Raw genomic sequence first — 26138 nt, forward strand, 5'->3', positions numbered from 1 at the left:
CCGGAACCTCTGAATATGTAGCCAGGAAATCTGACCACTAGACCACAGAGGCGATCTAACGGTTTCCTATAAAAATATATATTATTTACATTAAAATCTTAAAGCCTTAAAAACACAAAATATTTCGGCCTTTACTGAGTCATCATGAGGTGTATTGTTTGTGCTTAGTGCCGAACTCGCTTTTTAATACCCATGCATATTTTTAATATGACTATATTACACGCAATATTATGCTTTTTTATTGCTAGTGAGGTGGGACTAAGTCCCTTGTACTGCGGCCAATTTCTGGCCTATTGTACCAGCCCCAGATGATAGGTGAGGGAGATTGTGGAGCAATTGGTGGAATGAAGATTGGCAGGGGAAGCCGAAGTACTCGGAAAAATCCTGCCCCAGCGTCACTTTGTCCACCACACATCCCACTTGACCAGACCCGGGATCGAACCCGGGCCGCCGCGGTGGGAAGCCAGCGACTAACCGCTTGAGCTATGGCGGGGCCCCGATATTATGCTTAGTACTAGAACTCTTGGTATTATCTACTTTTTAGTCCAATTATGTTGGTATTAGTTAAATTACTGTATATCTAGTTGAATGTTAAATTAAGGTCGAAAATAAAATTAAAATATATGCCTGTAACTATTATAGTGAACCGGGATAGCTCAGTCGGTATAACGACTGGCTACGGTCTGGATGACTGGTCGGAGTTCAAGTCCCGGTAGGGTCAAGAAATTTCTCTTCTCCAATTCGTCCAGATCAGCTTGGTGTCCACCCAAACTCCTATCCAATGGGTACCTGGGGCTCTTTCGCCGGGGGTAAAGCGCTCGGGGCGTGATGCTGACCACTCGCCTCCAATTAGTACCGAGGTCAAGAAAATGTGAATCTATACATCCAGTCCCCCATACGCCTTCATGACGTAGTGCTTAATTAGTTTAGCACAGGACAACTTTACATTTTTTAAATATTAGTTATTTCGCTGGTGTCCTGGTCCCTCTGGTCTGACTCCTTCCCAGGTGGGTGTGACGGTATGAACGCTTGTTATGTTCACATGCATTGTCTCTCGTATTCGGGTTGCAAGTTTGGTGTAGTGTGACTTTCTTCGAGATGTTATCATATGGTATATGGAGAAATCCCGTGTTGTCTTGTAGCTCACTCACCCACGGACCTGAGCCCTCCTTGAGAAGCCGCCAATTGTGCAGCTACTCAGGAACTAATCCAAGCATTTTACGGAACCCGAAGGTTCATTACCGTGTTCACAAGAGCCCTCCACTGGTCCCTATTCTGAGACAGATCAATCCAGTCAACACCACCCCATGTTGTGTTGTAGGTGGTTTTTTGAAACTGTTATGTCGACTGATGTATAATACTCAGTCGATCAGTAACTATATTCTTCTTGTTGCTTGGTTTTGTTCGATTTACTTTTTTTTTAATTCGCATAATGGTGGGTGGAGTCCAGCTGTGTCCACTCGTCGCGGCGGCCACTGATTGGCCTACTGTACATGCCTCGGGTGATTATGATGATGGAGAATTTGGTGGAATGAAGATTAGTAGGGGAAACCGCAGTTCTCTGATAAAACCTGCCCCAGCACCATTTTGTCCACCACAAATCCCACTTGACAAGACCCGGCCTCGAACCCGAGACGCCGCGGTGGGAAGCCAGCGACTAACCGCTTGAGCTATGGCGCGGCCTGGATTTACTCTTAGACCCTGAAGATAAATGCAGTATATTCTTCGGATAAGTCGAAAAATTCTACCAAACTATATAGTGTCACCGAACGGCTTGGTGTAACGGTGACGCTGAAGGACTGTGTTCATTAGTTATGGTTCGACTCCCGTTCGGGGCACCTGTTACCCTGAATAAAAAAAATCGTGATTTTCTCAGTCATTCCAGGCAAACGGCAGGATAGTTCCCTAGTCAATGAACTGCCATTTCTTTCCAGATCCCTTCACATTCATCTGTCATCTTACCATTAAACAGTTCATATTCTAGGTTATGGGAGCGTCGCATAATACTATGGAGTTTCTCTAAAGTATTATCGGGGTTTTCCGTTTATTGGCCATGGAAATCCTGACAATAATTTAGAATCACCATGTACTCCCTCCCCCAAATATAGACTGCGTCACACAGTTATCTTCATAGTCAACCGACTTGGGAACCGTGTATCACGCATAACATTAAATTCTTGTAGCTATTAGAAATTACATTTTTTCCGGGTTATTTCTTTGAGAGAGAAAAAAAATCTTTTCAGTTTGCTCTGATTTATTTCTTTTTATTTTAAAATGATTCATTAGTGTAGAATCCCCGGGACACCGTCTATTTTTAACACGTTACCCTTACCCCAGAGGGAGGTCCATGGAGAACAACACATCATGAAATGCAAGCAATAAAAGCCCCGTACCTCGATAAGTTAACGCGCCAGATAATTTGTATTGTGTCTCTGACATGAACGCCCGTAGTATGAATTAATTTATCAGGCGAAGCACCTGCTCATTTTTAAAAGGGATAGCACACTCAATTTGTTATGAGGACATTGATAACTCTACAAGAATCCATCAATCAACGCGTAAAACCTGTGTTATTCGTAAAAAAAAAAAAAGCGTTCGGAGGAGGAATACATCAGTTATCGGTGTCAGGACAAATAAAATATACGTGACCGTATATTTCTGGGTACGAAAAAACAGATATCGCCTCAAAAATATATTTTATAGCTTCCGAAATGAGTAATTCCACTTCGTGGTCGATTATTTACTCACGTACACGGGTTGCAGTTACGCCCTGACCTTCGTATTTCAGGTTTGTAAAGATTAAGTCGGAATATCAGACCACTGGGAAGACCAAGGCGTAGGTGGGTTGACAATATTAAAATGGATCTTAGAGATAGGATGGGATGGTATGGATTGGATTGATCTGGCTGAGGATAGGGAGGGTTATTTTGAACACGGTAATGAACATTCGGGTTCCATAAAATGCTGGGAAATTCTTGAGTAGCTGCAGAATTGACGGCTCCTCAAGAAGGGCTCAGATCCATAAGTAAGTAAGTAATGTAACAATATCTGGAGACGGGGTTAGAAGTTCTTATATTTTCACAATATCCTGGCCGTTTCAGGGACTTTTTCACACTCTTACATAATGGTTACTGGTGGCTGTTTCCGTGGGAGTAAAGCGGCAGAGGCTTGAAGCTGACCACTCACCTCCATCTAGTGCTAGAAGTTAAGAATAATGTAGGCCGCGCCATAGCTCAAGCGGTTAGTCGCTGGCTTCCCACTGCGGCGGTTCGGGTTCGATCCCGGGTCTGGTAAAGTGGGATTTGTGGTGGACAAACTGGCGTTTGGGCAGGTTTTCTCCGAGTACTTCGGTTTCCCCTGCCAGTCTTTATTCCACCAAATTCTCCATCATCATAATCACCCGGGGCAGGTACAATGGGCCAATCAGTGGCCGACGTGCCGAGTGGACCCAGTTAGACTCCACCCTCAGCTAGCGAATTAAAAAAAAAAATTAAGAATAATGAAGCTATACCTCAAATCCGCATTCGTCTGCTTAGTACTGAGTTAAATTAAACAAACACAAAACCTTACCTGTTATATGGGCTTTTTCTGTAGGAGTAAAGCGGCAGAAGCATGAAGCTGACCGCCCACCCCCATCCAGTGCTGAGGTTAAGAACTTTTTTTATTTATTTAATCAATAGTGTATTTACAGTGTGCTCTCTATAATATGGAGCAATAAGCAAATCTGCTCTAAGCAGAGAAGCCATCCGCTAATGTTACTCTGACAGGCCCTGTAGAGGAATGTTGATGGTTTTAATCATCGTCATTGCGGGTTGCGGTAGGTCAGGCGGTCACTGTCTCCTCAGTCCTCTTACATTTGGTGGGTTAGGGCTCGCCATAGCTCAAGAGGTTATTCACTGGCCTCCCACCGCGGCGGCCCGGGTTCAATCCCGAGTCTGGTCAAGTGGGATTTGTGGTGGACAAAGTGGCGCTCGGGCAGGTTTTCTCCGAGTACTTCGGTTTCCCCTGCAAATCTTCATTCCACCAATTGCTCCACAATCACCCTCACTTATCATCTGGGGCTGGTACACTAGGCGAGAAGTGGCCCCAGTACAAGGGACTTAGTCCCACCCCACTAGCAATTAAAAAAATAATATATTTGGTGGATTGCTAATTTCTACAACTAGTCTGTTATCGTGTCCGAGTATGCTTGGATGATAGTGTTTTGTGGATAGTAAAGTTGGAGACATATCAAGGTGCTTTAGTTACTGAGCGCAAGAATTTGCGCCCCATAGCTGTATACCCTATGTCCATATGAGTTGTATTATACACTTGTATAGTAGAAGTTTGTTTTCTATGGATAGCTTGGATTTTGTGGTGCTATACAGAGTGTCGGGATGAAAAGTATCCAAAATAAAATTGTATCTCGGAAAGAATTTATTATACACATTAATGGGTTACACCATTACAGAGGGAAAGTATCGAAGTTCTTTTCTGCGTATATAAAGTTCTCAATAAATATAAATGTAGACTCCTTTGGCGGCACGACAAATATCCAAGCTTCAAGCATGTCCACCGCATCCCTTATGCGTGCTTTCAGATGTTGAATGTCGTTGATCTTAACCGGGTAAACATTGTTCTTCACATAACCCCTCAAGAAGAAATCCACTGGGGTTAAACCTGGCGACCTAGGAGGCCAGGCGATTGGTCCACGTCTGCCAATTCATATCCCAGCCATATTTCTGTCCAAGTGATTCCTAACATGGTGGCAAAAATGTGGCGACGCATGCGCGTAAGCCGGATATGAAAAAAGAAACTTACAGAGATGACATAAACAAGATACGTGTATGGCAATTAGTTTCCGAGATAAACATTTTTTATTTTGGATACCTTTCATCCGGACACACACTATATTTGCAATCCCCAGTCGTCTACTTATGATTGATATGTTCTAAGATTATTTAACGACGGATGGAAGCAATGATTGGAAGTAGAAGGAAGCCTTTGGCAGTGTCCACCTTCACCAGATAAATTTCATATCTTACCTCTAGATAGCATCAGTGCTTGCATGCATGTTGACGTTCTAGTGAGTTTAGTGGTATGGTGCAAGCCTAGATGTGGCTGTGTTTAGAGAAGGTTCGAAGCTACTGGAATTAGGTATTTTTGAAGAAGTTTATTTTCTAGACAGAAATGTTGAACTGAAACTATTTTCCCCCCAGTTGGTTTCCCGGAAAATCGAGTTCCGATTCCCGCCGTAGGTGGCGACACATTTGCTGCTGGGTTAGTCGCGTTCTGGGGCTCACCAGTGAATCTTGGGAGGGGTCTCTGCTCTCAGGGAAAGCAACCGAACCATGCAACTAAACCCTCTGGATATTTACCTCTACTTTCCAATACGCCGTTCCTGGCATGATTCTTATTTGGTTCAGTCTGCATATATCTCGCACAATGTTTACTAGTAAATGTTTTATATTTAATTCTTATCTCTCCTATTCGTGCTACATGTCCCGCCCTCTTATCCTTTATTTCAGATTGTCAGTTATATAAAGAAACTTTTTTAACGAAACCAGGTGTGATGTAAGATTAAATTTAGGCGTACTGCAGGGCAAAGTACCTATCATTAGTGTACGTAATGGTAAGAATTACGGTAAGAAAGAAAGTTTAATCTTTTTTTTTATTCCTTCTCGTAACGCAAATAGCATTAAATATATGATTACGTGTTACAGATTGCCTTGAAATGAATGGTTCTTTTGAAGTGTGGAGCATATGTAGAACGGCGGATTGAAAGCCTCATGTTTCCACATGTCAGTATCAATTGTCATTTCAATAAAAGTGAATAATCGTTTCGTGAAAGCAGCTCATAAAAAAAAAGATTTAGTCACGAATACGAAAATAAATGATTGTGGCGTAAAGAGATCATTTGATGAAATTTAATTTCGTGCTACAACACCGTATGGCTGTAAGCTCTGATTCATTAAGGCGTTTCTGAACAGATGTCTGCTACACGTAAATCTTTTCTGTTCAGGAGGCAAGCTTATATTTTCCGGTAGGCGGCCTCCATTTCTGTTAGTGTTCTTAATTTCTAGGAAAATTATACCTTAAAACACGTACTTGTACAATGCAAATGAGTGTAGATATCAGAGGGGAACTGCGACGCAGAAGGAGCACAGGGTTAAGCTATTATTGATTATCTCCAGAATGTTATGGTTACTTCACTTACTCACTCATGGACCTGAGCCCTTCTCAAGAAGCTGCCAATTGTGCCGCTACTCAAGAACCTCCCAGCATTTCAAGGAAACCTAAGGTTCATTACCCTGTTCACAAGAGCCCTCCAGCGGTTGCTATCCTGAGACAGATCAGTCAAATTTATACCAAACTCTCTCTCTAAGATCCATTTTAATATTGTCCACCCACCTACGTCTTGGTCTTCCCAGCCCTTCCGGCTTTCCCACCAATATCCTATATGCATTCCTTCTCTCTCCATTCGTGCTACATGTCCTGCCCATCTCCTCCTCCTTGACTTGATCATTCTAATTGTATTTGGAGAAGAGTTATGAAGCTGCTCATTATGTAGTTTTCTCCATTCTCCTGTCACTTCATCCCTTTTCGGTCCAAATATTCTCACCACCCTGTTCTCAAACACCCTCAGTCTATGTTCCTCTCTTAAAGTGAGAAACCAAGTTTCACACCCATACAGAGCCTTTGATATGCACTATCAGGTATTAAAATTTTCTCTTTTAAGGTGGTACACTTAATTGTTCCACGGGATTGATTATGTTAGACTTAAGTGTCATTCGTTGGTAGCACTACTTTGAGAAGTATTAACAGTGTGTCTCAAAACACTAGAAGCTTCGCATTTGTGCGAGACGTCGGCTGTCCTTAGCTTAGTTTTAAGCCATGGAACATTCTCTAAGTCCACAGATAAACGCCAGATAGGATCTCGTTCCACAAGTTGATAACTATGTAACTGCTGGATCTAAAATTTGTGAGGTTGGTATATGAATACAGTTATTGTGTTTCTGGACGTTCTCTCATTATCGAGCACAGTCAGAAAACTGCAACCCCATCCAGTGTAGATTCTGTGTGAAAATTGTGTTATGTTGGTACCATACAGAGAATTTGTCTCTTTACTGATGTATTCTATTCTAATAGTTCTCCGATTTTAATAACAATAGCCGTGAATCAGTGCATGGATATATGTGCTAGGCCTCATGTGTGCGGAATTTTCTTTAATGATTTAATGTATGTCTTAACTCTCGCAGATGGCTTACACTGTGCATCCTATCTTATGTTGGTGCTGGTGTCCGGAGTTAGGGACTAGGTTTATCGATTGGGAGCCAACTGAATAGGTTCCACCTGAAGACGGAGACAGAATCAGGTCTCCGAAACGCTGTATATATTAAATGAATCAGGACAATGGATAATGCCCAGAAACAAAATAATTGTGCCTTTAAAAGTTCCTGGTCTTGCAATGAAGCTGGAGCTGGGGTAGCTCAGTCGGTATAGCGACCAAACTACGGGCTGCACGACATAGGTGTCCAGGTTCGTTTCCCGGGACGAGCAAGAGGTATTTCTCTTCATAGCGTCCAGACCGGATCTTAGGCCCATCCAGCCTCCTGTATAGTGGGTACTGGGGGCTGTTTCCCGAGGGTTAAGGCGGCAGGTGCGTGAAGCTGACCTCTCATCTACTATTTTTGCCGAGGTTAATGATGGAGATATACCTCCACTGTGCCATAACTTTTCATGGTGTGGTATTCAATTGACTAAGCCCAAGAATAACTTTACCTTGCAATAAAATGATTTGTTACTAAAAGCCGTCATTTTCGTAGATAAAAGCAGAAGGCATACTTCTGTGGGTGCGCAAATGCACTCTCAAAATGAGTTTCGTTTTGTAAGTTTATAACCGTGTAGCCTTGTAACGGCTTTTAAAAGAGTGTAATTTCACTTTTTTTTTTTTTTTTTTTGAGCGGAGTCGGTCGTTCTTATCTCATGTGGAAACCATGGATTATTCTTCTGTAAATGTCCCCACAAGTTTAGAACCATTAGTTGCTATTGGACTTGCAAGAAAAATCACACGTCGCGAAAGAGTGTAAACCCTCTTTGAGATATTTTCCAGCGGTCCTCAGCTTAGATAAAAAACATAGAACATTCATCTGTTGTAGATGCCGGGGACTTCAAACGAGCGTTCCAAATTCTCACCTAGCGTTACTCTTGCATCAACATTTCTTATTTCAGTGGTTCGGAGCTGGAAGTCGTAATAATGATTTCGGACTCTGGTAAAAACAGTCGTCATAAGCGAGACGTAAAGTGTCTTGCCGTCCTGTCCGCAGTTTTCCCGTACTGGGCTGTCCCAGCGGGTACCCTCCCTTTACTCAGGGAATCTGAAAGCTATAGTAAATAATAATTCATCATCTCGTCGTGTCGCCGTTCTCCTGATGACCTCACAGAATCCATTCGGTCACTGACATGTCCCCCCCCCTCCCCTGAGGCTACAGTTGGCCGCAGTGCCTCCGTGAAGAACTGCAACACATAGAAAATGGAATGGTTCAGAAGTCTCTCTTGACTAAGATCTAAAATTTCATGAAGTTATGAGTGACTTTGTGGATATTATCCATCATGCTGCTGTTTCGAATGCTGGACTGTGCCTCCGTCATCAGGTAAATAGACTTACCCAGCTGGTCTCAATCAATTTAAATAGCCCTATCAAAGATATGACTTTTTTAATGTTAACCATCTTCATAGTTTTATTTAAATAAGCGTTTCGCAGAAGACTCTGCTTCCGTCATCAGGTAGAAAGCTTACCCAGCTGGGTTCAATCGATTTAAACAGTTCCTATCAGCGATATGATTGACTTTTTGAGCCTCATCCATTGTCATATTTTTATTTAAATTAAAGTTTCCGAGATTGGACTCTGCCTCCGTCTTCAGGTAAAAAGCGTACCCGGACCTAATCGTTAGAGCTAGTCCCTATCTACGGTATTATTGACTTTTTGACCGTTGAATATCACCCAGCCTCAAGTCGAGACATCTGGTGGCTCAGTCTGCAGCCACCTGCTCACGCTGAATATGGAGGCGACACTTTCCTCCGAAACGTCGGTTCATACAAGATCTGCACGGCGCCACATCCCAGAAGACGGCATTCTTCATAATCACGTTCGTGAAAACGTCAAATCTTACATGGTAGGTTCAATACACATTCCCCAGGCGATATATGCAGTCACGTGACTCCAGCTATAATCTGATTGATTTGGTTTCGGGTACGCTGCTCGGGGCCCTTCATTATGAGCCCCTAATTCGGTACGAAAGCCATGCTTTGTACTTATCGTTTGGAAGGTTAACATTAGGAAAGTCTGAAAGGCGTTGCATTGTTCTTGTACGAGTTGTACCAATGGAAGAATCCCCGTTTCCCACCAGTGAGGGCATTAACGGCTATTTTCACCTTACCATAGTGCCGACACTTCCATCAGTAAATAAAAACAACAAAAGCAAGGAAGAACCATCACAAATGAGCACCTTGGCCTTCGTGTGAGTGATAGATGGGTGGTGGGGCAATCACACTGTCTACACATTTATATTCCAAAGTTGCGATTTAAAAATGAAATAATCTTTTTTTTTTGTTTTCTTTTTGATAAAACAATTTTAAAACACGCAATGTAATTATGTAAAGCGCCTCTTAAGTTGTATTTTAATAGGCTAATGATCTATAGGCTCATGAGGGGGGGGGAATAGAGAATTTAATATACGGAAAGAAGTTAAAAGAAATGTGGTTCCATTTATTTCTACAAGTTGTCTCTTTTTACAAGCGGCTTCTCAGTTCTGTGATGTAGGTACGATCTTGTTTTTATTATTATTATTTCATTTCTATATATTCAGTATTACTATGACGCGATTAGCTCTGCAATTTTCCCATCTTCACGTCTGAAATTCTTCACACGTTTGGTGCAAAAGAAACTTTGCCTTTTTGATAAATTATTAATATTTGTGACATGGTTACTTAGTAAAAATTGCTGTACACATGACCCAGCCCTGAATTAGAAATATTCTTCGTAGACATGATACATTCTTAGGACATCTGAATATTAACATTAATGCTACACAGCTGAACAGGGGCGGAGTAAGTCCTAGACTAAGTAGGACAAGTCCTAGGGCCTCGCGGTTTGTGGGGCCCTTTCGCGAGGCGGGCATACAACTTGTCTAACATTAGAGCATGGAGGGCCCTTATGGCCCTTAGGTACAGCAAAAACACTACGACCTCTACGTCCTCTCTAGTAAAAAGTAAAGCTATTCCTGTACCAGGCCGTGAAGGCCCATAGGGTTGTGAGACGTTGAAGTTCCCACATTATCTAGACAATCGGCTCAAAGATGGCGGTAATGTTGTCAGACTTACGCGCCGGCCTCGCTTTACTCCCCAGGAAAATTATTTAATTAATACCTGCTACTCATTTCTGTTAGAGGCTGAGTCGACCCCAGGGCCATAGTGCGGCTGGAAGGATTCCTCTCTAATAAACAATAAAGCATGTAACACACGCCCACGTCTCACTAAATTTCTCTGTTCCCTGGGACCCCATACTGAACACTGGCCTGGGGCCCCGCTCTGAACACTGACACAGGACACCGCACTGAACATTGGCGTAGGACCCGCTCTGAACACTGGCCTAGAGCCCCGTGCTGAACATTGTTGTAGGGCGCCGCTCTGAACACTTGCCCAGGGCCCCGCACTGAACACTTGCCTAGGGCCCCGCGCTGAACACTGGCCTAGGGCCCCACACTTAACACTGGTCTAGGGACCCGCGCTGAACACTTGCCTATGGCCCTGCACTGAACACTGGACTAGGGCCCGGCTCTGAACACTGGCCTACGGCCCAGCTCTGAACATTTGCCCAGGGCCCCGCACTGAACACTTGCCTAGGGCCCCGCGCTGAACACTGGCCTAGGGCCCCACACTTAACACTGGTCTAAGGACCTGCGCTGAACACTTGCCTAGGGCCCTGCAGTGAACACTGGACGAGGGCCCGGCTCAGAACACTGGCCTAGGGCCCCGCACTGAACACTTGCTTAGGGCCCCGCGCTGAACACTGGCCTAGGACGCCTCAAACGCTTAAACCGCCTCTGGCTTTTCCAAATGGTTGGGTTTTCGTTGGATATGCAATCAAAGGACAAATCTCACTGGACACTCCACACGAACTGAATATCTTTCACTGAATATTCTTAGAATTAAACCGTGTTTAAAGATTTCTGACGGTGGTGCGTCGTACTTTAAAATCATTATTGCGGGATTTGTCCAGTGTCCGAGTTTAATAACCAGGAGTTCATTCGACTTCCATCTTCACGTTGACAGGAGACGAAAGAGAAGCCTTGGGCCTCTCGGCAGAGTTACGCTCAAACTGTGGGAAGTAACAACCGCAGTGCGTCCTTCGCTCTGAGAGAAAATCTTTCGGAGGGGGAGCGACAGAACATGTTTCTTATTCTTTTTGGTTATTTAACGACGCTTTATGTATCTAGGCTCTATAGCGTCGGATGATGGGATAAATACATTGAAAAATTCGCGGAAGGAAGTGGTCGTGGCCTATCCTGGCATTTGTTTTGAAAGCCTGAGGAAAACTATGGAAACATGTATAGGAATTGCTGATGTTCCGTCTGAAATTCAAACCAGTAACTCCTCAAAGACAAGTCTATAACATCTGCTCGGCGACATTTCCTTCATTATCCTGTTCACCTTGTTCGAGTCTCTGTAGGGTCAAGTTTTCTCTCTTTCCCACGTCGTCCAGACCGGTTCTGGGAGCCCACCCAGCCTCTTGTACAAATGATACCTGGGGTAAAGCGACCGTAGCTTCAAGCTGACCACCTCCATCTAGTGCCTAGGTTAGGAATGGAGGAGCTATACTTCCACTCCCTCATACATTTTAAGGTGTGGTGCTTAATTAATTACGCACACAGGGACAACTTTACTTTTATCTTGTTCACTTGACAACGACATGAAACCAATATTGGACATATTGTTATTTTAATAAACTCAGGCAATGGACAAAACTCAGAACAATAAAAATATTAAGAATTGTTGTTCTCATTGTTCAGTTTAGTAATTATATACAGGTACATTTCACTGAACACTATTCGGATCCATATTAATGTTCGCCTGAGCACTTTATTCTGTGGCCCACACAGTCTACTTTCTTCAGTGTAATACCTGCATTTACATCCTATAAGATGCGATTGTCCTTAAGGGCTAAATTTCTCTGAAACTACACATTATTCTTTGCCATAAATTAATTAAGCTTCCACTACAGACGTATACAAAATATAGACATTTCTTACGCCGTGGGGTATTTGCGAGTTTAGTGGATTTAGAACCTCTTCATATCAGCAAGCTGGGAAATGGGACGAGTTGCAAAGTACTCATACAAGAGAACACGAAACAGTCTTGTAATACAAACGACTGTTTTTGCCTCTCCAAAAGAGAGTCGATTCACAATAAGGTTTAAGCTTTCGACAGGTGGGCACTGGGCTGTGCAGAACACAAGTATCACATAGGCTATATTTCTGTGTTCCAAAAAAAAAAAAAAAACAAGTTTCGTTATAACCGCTTGTTTTTGTCACTACGTCATCAATCTTTATTGTATCGATTGCTGGGCAAGCTAACGCTGCAGTTTCTGTTGTATGTAATGTACTAATACACGTATCTGTGAGTCTTGTGCTAAGAGATTACAGCAGAAAACAACAGAGGGATAGCGGAAAGAGAGATTATATATCATCATAAATCATATATGACACTGCATGTTGGTTTACGAAATTTATCTTCTTATGTGCGAATTCACTTTATTGCGTCAGGAAGGTGTGAGACGTACACACTCGTCCGAGAATATACTTCAGGGGGCACTTACTGGTTTCTGAAGTAAATTCAAGTGGATAATATATTTCACAAGAGAAGGAAACGTTTAATTGTAAAAAGGTAAAACTATCACTATAACAGGTCGTAAAGGCCCAGAGGGTTGTGAGACCTCGAGGCTGGACATTTTCTCTTAGGCAATCGGCTCACAGATGACGGTGAGGTTGTCAGCCTTAAGTGGCGGCCGGACACCCTTTACCGGCCTCCCCCCGGAAGATTCCTCGCACTCATTTCTGTTATAGGCTGAGTCGACTTCAGGGCTAAAGTGCTGCTTGAAGGATTAGGTCAATTGAAAAATCCAATGACCTCATCAGGAATCGAACCCGCGACCTTCCCGCTTATAGAGTAGTGCCTCAACCAAATACGCTACCGCGTGCCCCCAACATTTAATTGCGCCCAGTGACCCCCTCTGATATGTACAAATTCAAAATTAATTTTGGAACACTAAATTCTGTACAATTTCATTTTCGAAATTCCTGAACTTCTCTGGTCAGTTCAGTTACTCAGTTGAGTAACAATTTCATAAATTCCTCCAAACAGTCTGTGTGTCTGTATGTGTATCCCTCCTATCGTTGCAAGACAACGGCTGGGTATAAACGTTACGGCGGCGACGAATACGCAGGCAAAAATATTCGACGCGTCGTTTTCTACGGAATAGGTGTCGTATCGAAGTAAAGTAGCAAGGCGAGCCCATGAGGGGCGAGAGAGCGAAGACAGTACATGCCTTAGACCGCTCGGCTACTGTGACCGGCAGTGTATAAGAATAATATATAAGAATTCAGTCCTTACCTCGCAGGAAACAGATCCGAACCTACGGTCCCGGCTTCCGAGCGAGCGAAGACAGTACATGCCTTAGACCGCTCGGCTACCGTGACCGGCAGTGTATAAGAATAATATATAAGAATTCAGTTCGTACCTCACAGGAAACAGATCCGAACCCACGATCCCGGCTTCCGAGCGAGCGAAGACAGTGCATGCCTTAGACCGCTCGGCTACCGTGACCGGCAGTGTATAAGAATAATATATAAGAATTCAGTTCGTACCTCACAGGAAGCCGATCCGAACCCACGGTCCCGGCTTCCGAGCGAGCTAAGACAGTGCATGCCTTAGACCGCTCGGCTACTGTGACCGGCAGTGTATAAGAATAATATATAAGAATTCAGTTCGTACCTCACAGGAAACAGATCCGAACCCACGGTCCCGACTTCCGAGCGAGCGAACACAATACATACCTTAGACCGCTCAGCTACCGTGACCGGCGAAATTAGGGATTACCATGGAAATATTAAACTACAGAATACATTACTTATTTTATCCTTCAAAATATGGCATGAAGAAAGTTAATTTTGGAAATTACCTCTACATATTTTGCAACGTAACACGCTCAGTGATAGTTGCGAATTCCGTAAATTAGAGTGAGGAATTTAGAAACAAAGGAGTTCCACAGCCAAAAAACAAAAAAACAAATGAAAACTGATTGTCTAGAAAATGTACGGTAAAGATATTTATTTCTTTTAGAGAGAGGAACTTGTGGTTAGTCAATTTTAAGCAGGAAATAAACACTTACATCTAATGACTCTGGATTAATTTCCGTTACAAACATTTTGAAATTACTTACACAGTTCTAAGGGAACTCTGTTCTTTTGGTTCCACTGGAACACAACGGACTTTTACTTTTTTTTTTTTTGTAAACAACAGTTGATACGTGGACTTCTTAAGCGCCTGCTTTTTATAATAGTTACTTATTTTCTTATAATTTGATTTAACTTAACTTGGTTCCGCGTGTCTGTGGACCGCTATGAGGAAATTTAAACACATTTACCGTAAAATTAAACGTAGCTCTTCCACGAATAAAAAAGCATTTCTTCCTTCTGTAGAATTGCGTAATTGTGCAGTAATGAAATTTTATATATTACTAAAAATTCAGTCCCTACAGGGTTGATTAAGCAGAACCCCGTATGGAGGCGGGTTCGAATACCTCCACCGTATCCCTGCGAGTCGTAGGAGGCGACGAAAAGGGAACCCAGTGCCTGGGGGTATAACTGGGCCACACTGTTCCTGGGGGATATAAATTCGAGAACCTTGCCCTCCAGGTTGGTAGATTGTCGAATCTGAGACCGTTAAATATGGTCATGAGTCCCGGCGGACTCGGACCCGAGAATGACTATGCTGACGAGGACCAACAGCGATTGTAAACGACAGACCCATCCTCTTGTCATAGAGGATGTTTTTTAAAGTACTATAACCGCAAGTGTTAACTTGAAATATAGTACTGGTCGTGAGTCTCAAGGGGCTTGTCGCCAAGACGAACTGATTGACGGTAAACCGCCAGTCGCAAAGTGACTCTGGCTGTGACTAATTAAGCACAGAGGCAACTTTACATTTCTTCGCCCTATCTGTGGTTATTGGCTCCGGTCTTGTCTTGAGAAATAACGCAAAATGTAGGCTGATGTTTGGACTTTGGTCAGCTGCAATTATGACGAAATAATAATTTGTGTTCTGTGAAATTAATGGAATAATTCTGATGAGACAACCTCTGTAATGCGAACTGTTGTACCTGAAGATTATTAATGACAGGAAGTGGACCCCGTCCAATAAGACAAGACAGCAAGAGACAAAAGCACATAAATCATTGAACTTCCGGGTTCTCTTCCGCTGCGAGTGGGTGGACATGGAGGCTAATGAGAGTCTTGCATCTCGCTCCTGGTTTGACGTCCCTGGATGCGGGAATCTCATACTGACGGTCTTCCAGCAGTTTCTTGTGAAGTACCTTAAACAGAGTTCTGCATAGGGTAAACTTTCGGGTAATTGTTACTAGCTTATGACGCGGCATAATCTGGCGTTAATCGACTCTTACAACGTTACGGAAGAACATGTTGTCTTCATCTTCAGGGATAGTTCTATATTGATGCTTCTATTATGAGTAGAGAGAAGAAAGGTTCCTCTAGAAGTTGTAATCTTCTACTAAACTATACGATGTCGTAAACCAGAAAACAACTATCGGTAATCTTCATTAACTTGAAAACCTCAAGTCTCATAATTTACCAATCTGATAGACCCTACCTGCTGCCTCCATCTTCAGTGTCGAACCTGATACTGAGGTCAATAATTATTGCTTTTGTCTGAAACATTAATAACCAAGAATCAGACTAGAGCAGGGGTGAACAAATTTTATAGAGGAAGGACCCGATGCTCTGAAGTATTTCTCTGGGCAGCATTTGCAATAACAGTGACGGACGGAAAGTATAGAAATGTAGAAAAGAAAAGATAAAGCTATCCTTGCTATCCCTGTAACAGGCCGTGAAAGCCCATAAGGTTGCGAGACGTCGAGACTGCCAACATTCTTTAGACAGTAAGTTCAGAGATGGCGGTGAGGTTGTCAGCTTTACGTTCCGGCCGCATTTTACCCTCAGGAAGATTCCTTGTAGTCATTTCTGATAGGGGCTCAGTCGATCCCAGTTCTACAGTTCGGCTGGAAAGATTAGGTCAAATGAAAAATACAATGACCTCATCGGTAATCGAACTCGCGACCACGAGAAAGGTAGAAGGAGAATGAAATAGCAATAAAAGAACGAAGAAAGGAACATAAAAGAGAAAAATATTTATTGAATTAAGTACTGAGAGATGAAGGAAAGAAGAAGATAAATTGAGAGAAAAGAAAGGAAATTGGAAGAAGCGAATGTATAGAAATGTTTTTCAGTCCTAGAACAGTAAACTTTACTTGAATACCGTTGATGTCTGTCACGTGATACTTGGTCTGCAGGCCTGCGCCTTCTATGTGCATTGTAACTCTTACATGGTGTTCTTCAGAAATTTCTTGACAAAATTTATTATTTATATCTGGGGACTGAATCAATGTGAGGGAATGGCCCTTAAAAACAAAGGAACTCCGTGGTCTGCAGTCCGTAAGCGAATTATACCGACCGAGCAACCGCCACTTTTCGGCGAAGTTAGTGCCAACTTTAGCGGATAGTGTGTGTCGCGTGGTCAGCGCAACGGATCCCCACAGCCGTTATTCTCGGTTTTCTAGGCCGGAGCCGCTATTTCCCTGGAACAGCTCCTCAATTATCCTCACGAGGCTGAGTGGACCCCGTTCCAGGCCCACTACTTCTCAGAAAATCTGGTAGCGCCAGGAAATATTTCTGCGTAGAAATGTCAGATTGGAGCCCGTGACAGGTGGACAAGGGGTCCATCTGGTGAAAATTCTTTCGTGATATTTTTGCTAGCGATATTTTCTCGAGTTGTTACGTTGGTATTGGTGGTTGGGTAATAAGCTATGTGTGTGGTATTGTCGGCGGAACTGAAGTGTCCCATTGCCGCGACCTTAACCTTTCCACGGATCACTGAGCCATTTCCTCCCCTGTTCCATGCAATTAAGGAATGCTAGAATACTATATAGCGTGCGAGTTTTCGTATCAGACATGGAGCACGTATGTATGGCTTCTTGCAGTTGGACACGACAGCTACACTTCACAATTATTAGCGAGGTCAAGATAAATTTGCTTCTGTGCTTAATTAATTAAGTGCAACTCCTTGAAGACGCTTGGAGGAGAAGGCCACAGCTCCATAATTCCAGACCTAACCAATAGGTGGAGGTGAATGGTTGGCTTCACGCTTCGGCCACTCTACGCCCAGGGAAATAGCCCTAGGTACCGGGCCACAGCACTGGTCTGGACGCCGTGATATAAAGAAACATTTTTTTTTCCCATGGCCAGAACTCAACATCTGGCGTCCAGCATGTAGGTTTCTTGTTCAGTACTAGCGAGCATAAAGACACAGCTAACATAGTGCTCTTCGTTATAACTGGAAGTTTCTAGTTCGAACCTTAGACAACCCACGCTTCGGAATTATTACATATATGTATGTAGCATAAAGATAGCTAAAGATTTTTGTTACTGTAGCTGAAAGTCGAATCTCGGATGAATTTATTTAATTGATTCGGAGGAGAACAAAACCGTAAAAATGTTCTGACGTGTTAAGGTGACCCTTGAATGAGTTTAAGTTCATTTATCATCCTGGTAAAAGGTAAAGTTGTCCTTGTGCTTAACTAATTAAGCACCAAGCCATGAAGGAGTATGGTGGAGTCGATGCATAGATCCACATTTTCTTGATCTTGTCACTTTTTGGAGGTGAGTGATCAACTTCATGCCACAACCTCTTCCCCCCTTGGGAAAAACCTCCGTTGCCCATTCGATAGGAAGGTGGGTGGGCCCCAGAGCCGGTCTCGACGCTATGAAGAAGAGAAAAATCTTGAACCTACGGGGACTGGAACTCCGACCCCTTGGCCGTCCATCCCGTAGCCAGTCATATTATACCTACTGAGCTATCCCGGCTTCTAATCATCTTGATATCGACAATATACAGCGTCGTTAGAAAACTTTAACATTTTTAATTGGATGGAGGCGATCTGGGTCCACTCGGCACGGCGGCCACTGACTAGCCTGTTGTACCTGCCCCGGGTGATTATGATGATGGAGAATTTGGTGGAATGAAGATTGACAGGGGAAACCGAAGTGTTCGGAGAAAGTTACCCCAACGCCACTTTGTCTACCACAAATCCCACAAGACCAGATTCGGGTTCGTACCCGGGTCGTTGCGCTAGGAAGCCAGCGGCTAACCGCCTAAGCTATGGCGCGGCCCCTTCCTTCAATAACAAGCTTAATGAAATCTCTAACGTCATAATGATGACTCAATGATCTGCATTATTCTCTGACGATGACGTAATTCGGAAGATGTTTTAGATAGATTTAACAGGAATCGAAAATGTAAGACAGCTGGAAGAAGGTAGAGATGAAATCTAAATGATTCCAGGAAGCCTGATTCGTAATGGCTTCTAATACCAAAGTCCACCATTTAACATGATCATAGGTCACCAAAGGTAGAGCTTTCCTTGCAACAGGCCGTGGAGGCCCATAGGCTTGTGAGACGTCGAGGCTCCCACATTTTCTAGACAATCGGCTCACAGATGTCGGTGAGGTTGTCAGCCTTACGCACCGGTCGTCCTTTACTCCCAGGAAGATTCCTAGTACTTACTTTTGTTAGAGGCTGAGTCGACTCAGGGGCCATAATGCGGCTGGAAGGATTAGGTCAATTGAAAAAATCCACCTCATCGGGATTCGATCCCGCGACCTTCAAGCTTGTAGCATAGTGCCTCAACCACCTACGCTACCGTGTGCCCCGGAAGGATTAGGTATCATCATCATCATCATCAGTAATCTGTCAAGACGACAGGTCCACAGTCTCTTTCAAAATAATTCCTCCATTTAATGCGATCTAGAGCTTTCTCCTTCAAATGACAGTATCCTCTTCTGTCCCCAAGGTCATCCAGCATCTTCTTACGTCTTCTTCCTCGTCTTCTTGTCACTTCTATCCGCCCATCTATCTTTCCTTCGATAACTTCTTTTAGAAGGCAGTTTCTGCGTAAAACATGACCAATCCAATTAGCCTTCCGTTTTCTTATTTCGTGTAGGATATTGCTCTGCTCACTGACTCTAATTAACATTTCTTCATTTCTCACATAATCGGTCCAACTGGGATTAGGTATATTGAAAATAAATCCAATGGTCTCATCGGGAATTGAACCCGCAACCTTCCGGCTTGTACCATAGTGCCTGAACCTCGTGCCCCAACGTAGGCAAATGAATGTCGTAAATTAATGATAGAGGCCGACACACGTAAATTCATTATGGCGTATCAGCCTTTATTCACTGCTACCAATTTTTGTGGAAAGAGACATGTAGTCATTGCATGTCTTTGCTGCTTTATCTTTATGGGCCATATTAACATATATCGCATTGTGTTGGGCCCACCCATGATGCCGGGTCCCGTATCTTTACTTGGCCCACCTGAGGCTCCCCTGGCCGTCTCGCTAATAGCTTTCACCACCAGCAATTAGATAATAAATTTTACACACGCCTTTAACATTTCTTTCATTTTTGTTAATGTTCTTTCTTTAGCGCTCCCTCTTTTCCTCTTTTAATTCTTTCTCTTTTTGTTTTTAACTATATCTCACCTTTTCTAAACTCGTTTTTCGTATCTCTCTGTTCTTACGTCGAGCAGCCATGCTTCTGTGTATACCAGTATTCCTATCAACCTACCTTCTTCTTGTTGATTTCGGATGCTGTGACTCCATTTTGCCGTGGGCCAATTTATTGTTGTCTAATTGGTCAACCGAGAGCGCCTGGCAAGGAGCGAGTGCTTTGGGTTTGGCGAACACGTAGAAGTGAGGTAAAACATGTGTAGTCCCCCAGGGAATTCTCCACACCAGTAATTTAAAAACGATAAGAAACAAAAGAAGGTGCATAAATTAACAAATGGCGGTCGTAAAAGGCTTCAAAATTGAGATTTCCAACTCACGGAAAGTGGCCTTTGTGTTGGCCGCTACTACGATAAGAGCCATGGCGCGCTGAAGCCGAAATGTACCATACAGACCACGTTCCTTAACCAATCCATTTTAAACAAAGTCCAGCTTGTTCAATGCACCATTCGTAGCCACGTCATTTTGCGGCCTTGGGTGCGGTATGAAGTGAGCCAGCCTCCAGATACAGATAGCTGACAGTCGGTGGTCCTTCAGGTTGACGGTCAGGCATGCGGTTACCAGTATTTACACAACGAAATGTTACACATGGCCTCGGACTTTTGGTGAGATAGGTGAGGCATGTAGTACGCATGCCTGACACGAGAAATGAATACAAAATCTTGGTTGAATTATCTGAAAGGATTAAGTTAGATAAAAGCGAAGATAATATTAAAAATACATTGGCGCAGGACACGGTAACGAGTCTCGATTGTCACAAGAAGTGTTGTATAGCTTGACCCTACATCCTGACCGGCTCTACTCGATGGCTCCGTAACAAGGATCCGTTTTCGATTGTCTTAAGGAGTACGGGAGTATTGATGAAAATCACGGTGTTAACACATTCGTTTAAATTAGCTTACTGAACGAGTTAAAGTCGGTATAGCTGCTGACTACGGACTGGACGACCGGGGGGTCGAAGTAGGGCCAAGAATTTTTACTTCTCCAAGTCGTCCAGTCTGGCTCTGGCGCCCATCCAACCCACTGGGGTGGGGGCTATTTCCCCGCCGGGTAAAGCAGCCGGGACGTGAAGCTGATCACTCACCTCCAACTAGTGCCAAGGTCAAGAAAATCTGGATCTATACATTCACTCCTCCATACGCCTTCATGGTGCTTAATTAGTTAAGCAGAGGGACAATTTTACCTTTTACCGAGCAAGATAACACAGAAGTAACGGTCTGTTCGATTTGTACCTGGTTCTAATCTTGAGTGCTATTGGTTATACTAGCAGCAGTTGCGTAGCAACGGCTCTACACGTTACATTATTATTCTCCCATCTACATCTAGATCTTCTTAATGGCCTCTTTCCTCCTGGTTTACTTAGTTCAAGTTGGTAACTTTTGTTTTCTTGGCACTACAGCCCCAATGGGCCTAGGCCTAGGACTCCTTTGTTCACTTCGGTTTTCTAGATCTTACACATTCTATATGATTCCTTGGGCGGGTGATCAGCTCGTCGCAAGCCTCTGCGTATACACAAACACAGAACAACGCACACACACAAACTAAACATCCATGCCCTGAGTGGAATTCGAACCCAAGATCCCGGTTTCCAAGCGAGCGAAGACAGTACATGCCTTAGACCGCGCGGCTACCGTGACCGGCAGTGTATAAGAATAATATATAAGAATTCAGTTCATACCTCACAGGAAACAGATCCGAACCCACGATCCCGGCTTCTGAGCGAGCGAAGACAGTACATGCCTCAGACCGCTCGGCTACTGTGACCGGCAGTGTATAAGAATAATATATAAGAATTCAGTTCGTACCTCACAGGAAACAGATCCGAACCCACGATCCCGGCTTCTGAGCGAGCGAAGACAGTACATGCCTTAGACCGCTCAGCTACCGTGACCGGCAGTGTATAAGAATAATATATAAGAATTCAGTTCGTACCTCACAGGAAACAGATCCGAACCCACGGTCCCGACTTCCGAGCGAGCGAAGACAGTACATGCCTTAGACAGCTCGGCTACCGTGATCGGCGATAACTTTCTTACTTATCTAATTATTTATGTCAAAGTGTTAGTTTGGCCAACTCATTTGTTAGTGCGTTAGTTAAGCACGTGTCTTCTAGTTCTTTCAAATGGGCCACAATTTTGACCTGACTTGTGCGTATTTACAAAGGGCCTTGTAATTCATCTAAGCAGCGAATGTCTGCCCACAAAAATGAACTGACCAAGTGTCATCACATCCCAGCAGGGGAACTTCTAAATAACCTACCAAGAGAAAGCCACTTCTGAAAGGAAAGTCCATACATACCCTAGGTTTTTGTAACAGAAAATGGGAAAAGCGGCGAGGAAAAAAATAAACGTATTGTTTGGCTACATAGACACATACAAACAAATGGTTTCTTCCCTCCCCCCCCCCCACACACAATTCTCTATTTCGTCACACTGGTAAAGAAGTTATATGTAGCAACAGAAATATTTTGCAGCAAATAACAGCACCATAAACGTTACTCTCTACTTCCCCTTCATATTCGCCTGGTGACCTCTCCTTTATTGTGGGGCAATAAGGGCTGAAGGGTATAAATCTCTGAAGGTCAGAAGCTTCAAAATTAATCCCTACGTTATTTGTAAATTTCCTTTCCTCTATCGTCTTCGTGTTCTGTCTCTGTGCTTTATGTAACGAGACTGCCGAGCTCTGTCGGGGTAGCGACGGGATGTGGGCTGTGAGATTCCTGATAGGGGCAAGATTTCTTTTCCTGCACAGCGTCCAGACCGGCTCTGGCGCCCACCCAGCCACCTATTCAATGGGCATTGGTGGTAGAGCGACCGGGGCTTGGAGCTGACCACTCATCTCCATCTAGTGCCGATGTCAAGAATGGTGGAGATATACCTCCACTCCCCCATATATCATCTTGGCGTTGTGCTTAATTAATGAAGCACATGGACACTTTTGTTTCACTGCTGTTTTCGTGTTTTCGCTTTGTTGATTATTTAGCGTTGTTGACATAAGTTAGGCGATACAGCGTGTGATGATATGGTGACAGATGAACTGGTGCCAAAAGTCATGGAATTTAATGCAAAGCATTTGGAGGCGGCGAAGTTCCCGCAGTTTTGGTTATGGAGATAAGAATATCGCTCGTTTATTGTTTCTTACTGAGTTTCATCCACGAAAATGAAGGCAATACCTTCCTCCGAAACGTCGGCCATCTTCTAACCTCATAATTCCGGAAAAAAAAAGAAATCTTCCAGAGAAGGAGAGGCGTCCACTTAAAGTGAAGGACGGACAGAAATGGTTGAGAGTGACCCTCGATTTGCAGCAAGTCAGAATACAGCCATCAATTAGGCCTAATTCGGTTTTCCTCTCCCCCCCTTAAATTACAGCACACCTTTCACAAGGCCCAACTAGTGATAAATGACCATTCTGAGGTTCACGGAAGTTCCAGGGAAACTGGGTTACGGTCAAAGGAACGGAACGGACATTCCTCAAGGAGCCTTGTTTACACGTAAAGAGAAAGGCACAGCTGCAGCTTTTGAGTCTGCCGGAAAAGAAGAGAGGGAGAAAGGAAGTAAAGAATTTCGGGGTAAAGCAGCTGGAGCTTTAAGGTAATCATCTGCATCTCGTGCCGAGGTCAAAAATTCGTCACCTAGTTCCGAAGTAAAAAAATCATCTCCATGACATAATAGTTGGGCGCAGATTTAATTTAACATCATCAGAATCATCATACCGAACAGGTTTCTCTAGAGATAATGGTCTAAACCAGGACTCGGGAGGTCTTCGGTTCGAATCTTGGCCGGCAAAACTGATCATTTCTTGTTTTCCTCAGTTTCTCGAGGGCAATGCCGAGAGGCCACTTCTGGGTTACGACACATGTAGATCTTCTAGGTGGTTACCAACGTTTTGAAGGAACATACAGCCTCTATCTTCAGATTAACTTATTTTCATAAAACTAACATTTCATGATTTTGGAGAAGCAAGTTCCTTAATAAAATCTGTTGATTATATATCCCACCGAGGGACCGCCGCTTGTCGGCGAAGTTAGTGCCAACATTAGCGGATAGAGGGTGTCGCGTGGTCAGCGCAACGAATCCCCACGGCCGTTAATCTCGGTTTTCTAGACCGGACCGGATACTTTTCCAGTGAAATAGCTCCTCAGTTATCCTCACGAGACTGAGTAGACCCCGTTCCAGACTCATTACTTCTCAGAAAATCCGGTAGCACCGGGAATCGAACCCGTACCTCTATCTGTAGCCAGAAACTCTGACCACTAAACCACATAGGCGGTCCGTCGGTCGGTCGGTCGGTATAGTTGGCTTGCAGACTGAAACCACGGAGTAGTTGGTTGATTATGTATCAGTTTCGTGGAGTCTACTGCCCTTAAATCAGGCCCTGAACCTGCTGTCCAATCCACTGAACACAATACCAACTCATTCCTTGATGTTGGGACATAAGATGGACAACCCTGAGGAAAGTTGTTTATGTTGTGCATTAGGTCCACTCCATTTTGGCCTGGAATTTGGAACACCTCAGTAATACTCACCTGGAGTTATGTTAACAGGCTTTGTCCCTCTTTCACTTAATGTCCGTGACCTTTCCCGAAGCGTGCATTGAGGTGTTTACCTGTGTACCCGACTGAGGTTGCGGATGTTTATCACTGCACTAATCAAACGTCACTTTCCTCCTCCTCCTCCTCCTCAATCTTTCACACTTTTTGCTTTCTCACATGCTTAGTACCATACTCAAGAACGTAATCAAAGTTCAAGTTGTCCCTGTGCTTATTTAATTAAGCGCTACACCATGAAGACATAAGGAGGAGCCGAGGGATAGCTTCACCATTCTTGACCTCTGCACTAGATGAAGGTGAGTGGTCAGCTTCACGCTCCCGCCGCTTAATCCCCATGAAAATAGCCACGGTACCCATTTGGTAGGTCGGTCTGAATGCTGTAGAGTGGTGAAAAATCTTTTGCCCTTACCGGCAATCTAACTCCGGCTGCCCAGCCCGTAGCTCGTCGATATATCGACTGAGCCATCAGGGCAATGATCGTGTAATATTCGGAAATTTGATGAATTTACAAATTCTCGGAATGAGGAAAATCGGTTTTCAAAATGCAGCCTGTCTCTATTTCTGTATGCCCGCATGTATGTTATGTCTGAACGTGCCCCTCGCTAGCGCCTGACCTGTTGGACGGGGTTTATTCATATTCGATATTGTCACAAGTGTGTGACTATAGACTGGGTTTGGATTGATGACTTGATTTATTGAACACTACCACACTACCCGGAACTACAATTAATTGCAGCACCATCGTTAATCTCCACACTTTAGAAATCACTAAGTCTTTTCACCCTTAAGTGTCTTGACTAGTCGTTTCTTAGCAATGACTTCTAACAGTGGAGATTATTCAGGTTTCGCGTTCACGCCATTCCCGGCTGACCACTGTCTCACAACTGAAATCTCTCAGCAGGCCTGGGGTCCTCGTTATATAGCCTCGTAGCGTACCCAACAGAAAACACCGCTTTCAGTTGTTATGGGCTGTTGCCAAGCGAGAACCCGGGTATTATTAACTTGGTTACCGCCCGTTACGAAGAAACGCATTGTCCTTCTCGCGGTCGTTGCATAGCAACGTCTATACACGATACAACAGTTAAGGGTTCATACTTTTTTTTCACTTAGCACGGGGGGTGGAGTCCAGCTGGGTCCACTCGGCACGGCGGCCACTGATTTGCCTATTGTAGCCTGCCCCGGGTGATTATGATGATGGAGAATTTGGTGGAATGAATATTGGCAGGGTAAACCGAAGTACTCGGAGAAAACTCGCCCCACCGCCACTTTGTTCACCACAAATCCCACTTGACCAGAGCTGAGATCGAACCCGGGCTGCCGCTGTGGGAAGCCAGCGACTAAACGCTTGAGCTATAGCGCGGCCTTCATACGTCTTAAGTCGGCGCATGGTGAATATGAACATTATAATTTCAAAGTAGGAAATTTCCAAATTGGACCCGAAAAAATGACCATTTTGTCGAAAAGACTCTGTGATTATTTTTGCTATTCGGTAATTTGTGGAGGTCATACCCCTAAATAAACTGAGTAGGCAACATCTTCAGGAAAACACCAATACGCACACTTACACACAAAACGAGAATTTTGTTGAAATTGGCTTTACTGGTCGGACGGATTTCATTTTTGTCCGTTAATGATCTACCGAGTAAAGATCGGTTACGTTTTCAAGGTGACGTCAAGGTCATTTGAGCATGA

The 26138-nt window shown here is 43.8% G+C and overlaps 1 protein-coding gene across 1 annotated transcript in view; it reads left to right on the forward strand.

The window, feature by feature from the left end:
• LOC111864694 (golgin subfamily A member 7) overlaps window positions 1-26138 on the forward strand; it is a 405703-nt gene that overhangs the window by 1033 nt on the left and 378532 nt on the right. The window lies entirely within an intron of this gene.

Source organism: Cryptotermes secundus, unplaced genomic scaffold (genome assembly GCF_002891405.2).
Source record: "Cryptotermes secundus unplaced genomic scaffold, Csec_1.0 scaffold441, whole genome shotgun sequence".
Taxonomy (NCBI): Eukaryota; Metazoa; Arthropoda; class Insecta; order Blattodea; family Kalotermitidae; genus Cryptotermes; species Cryptotermes secundus.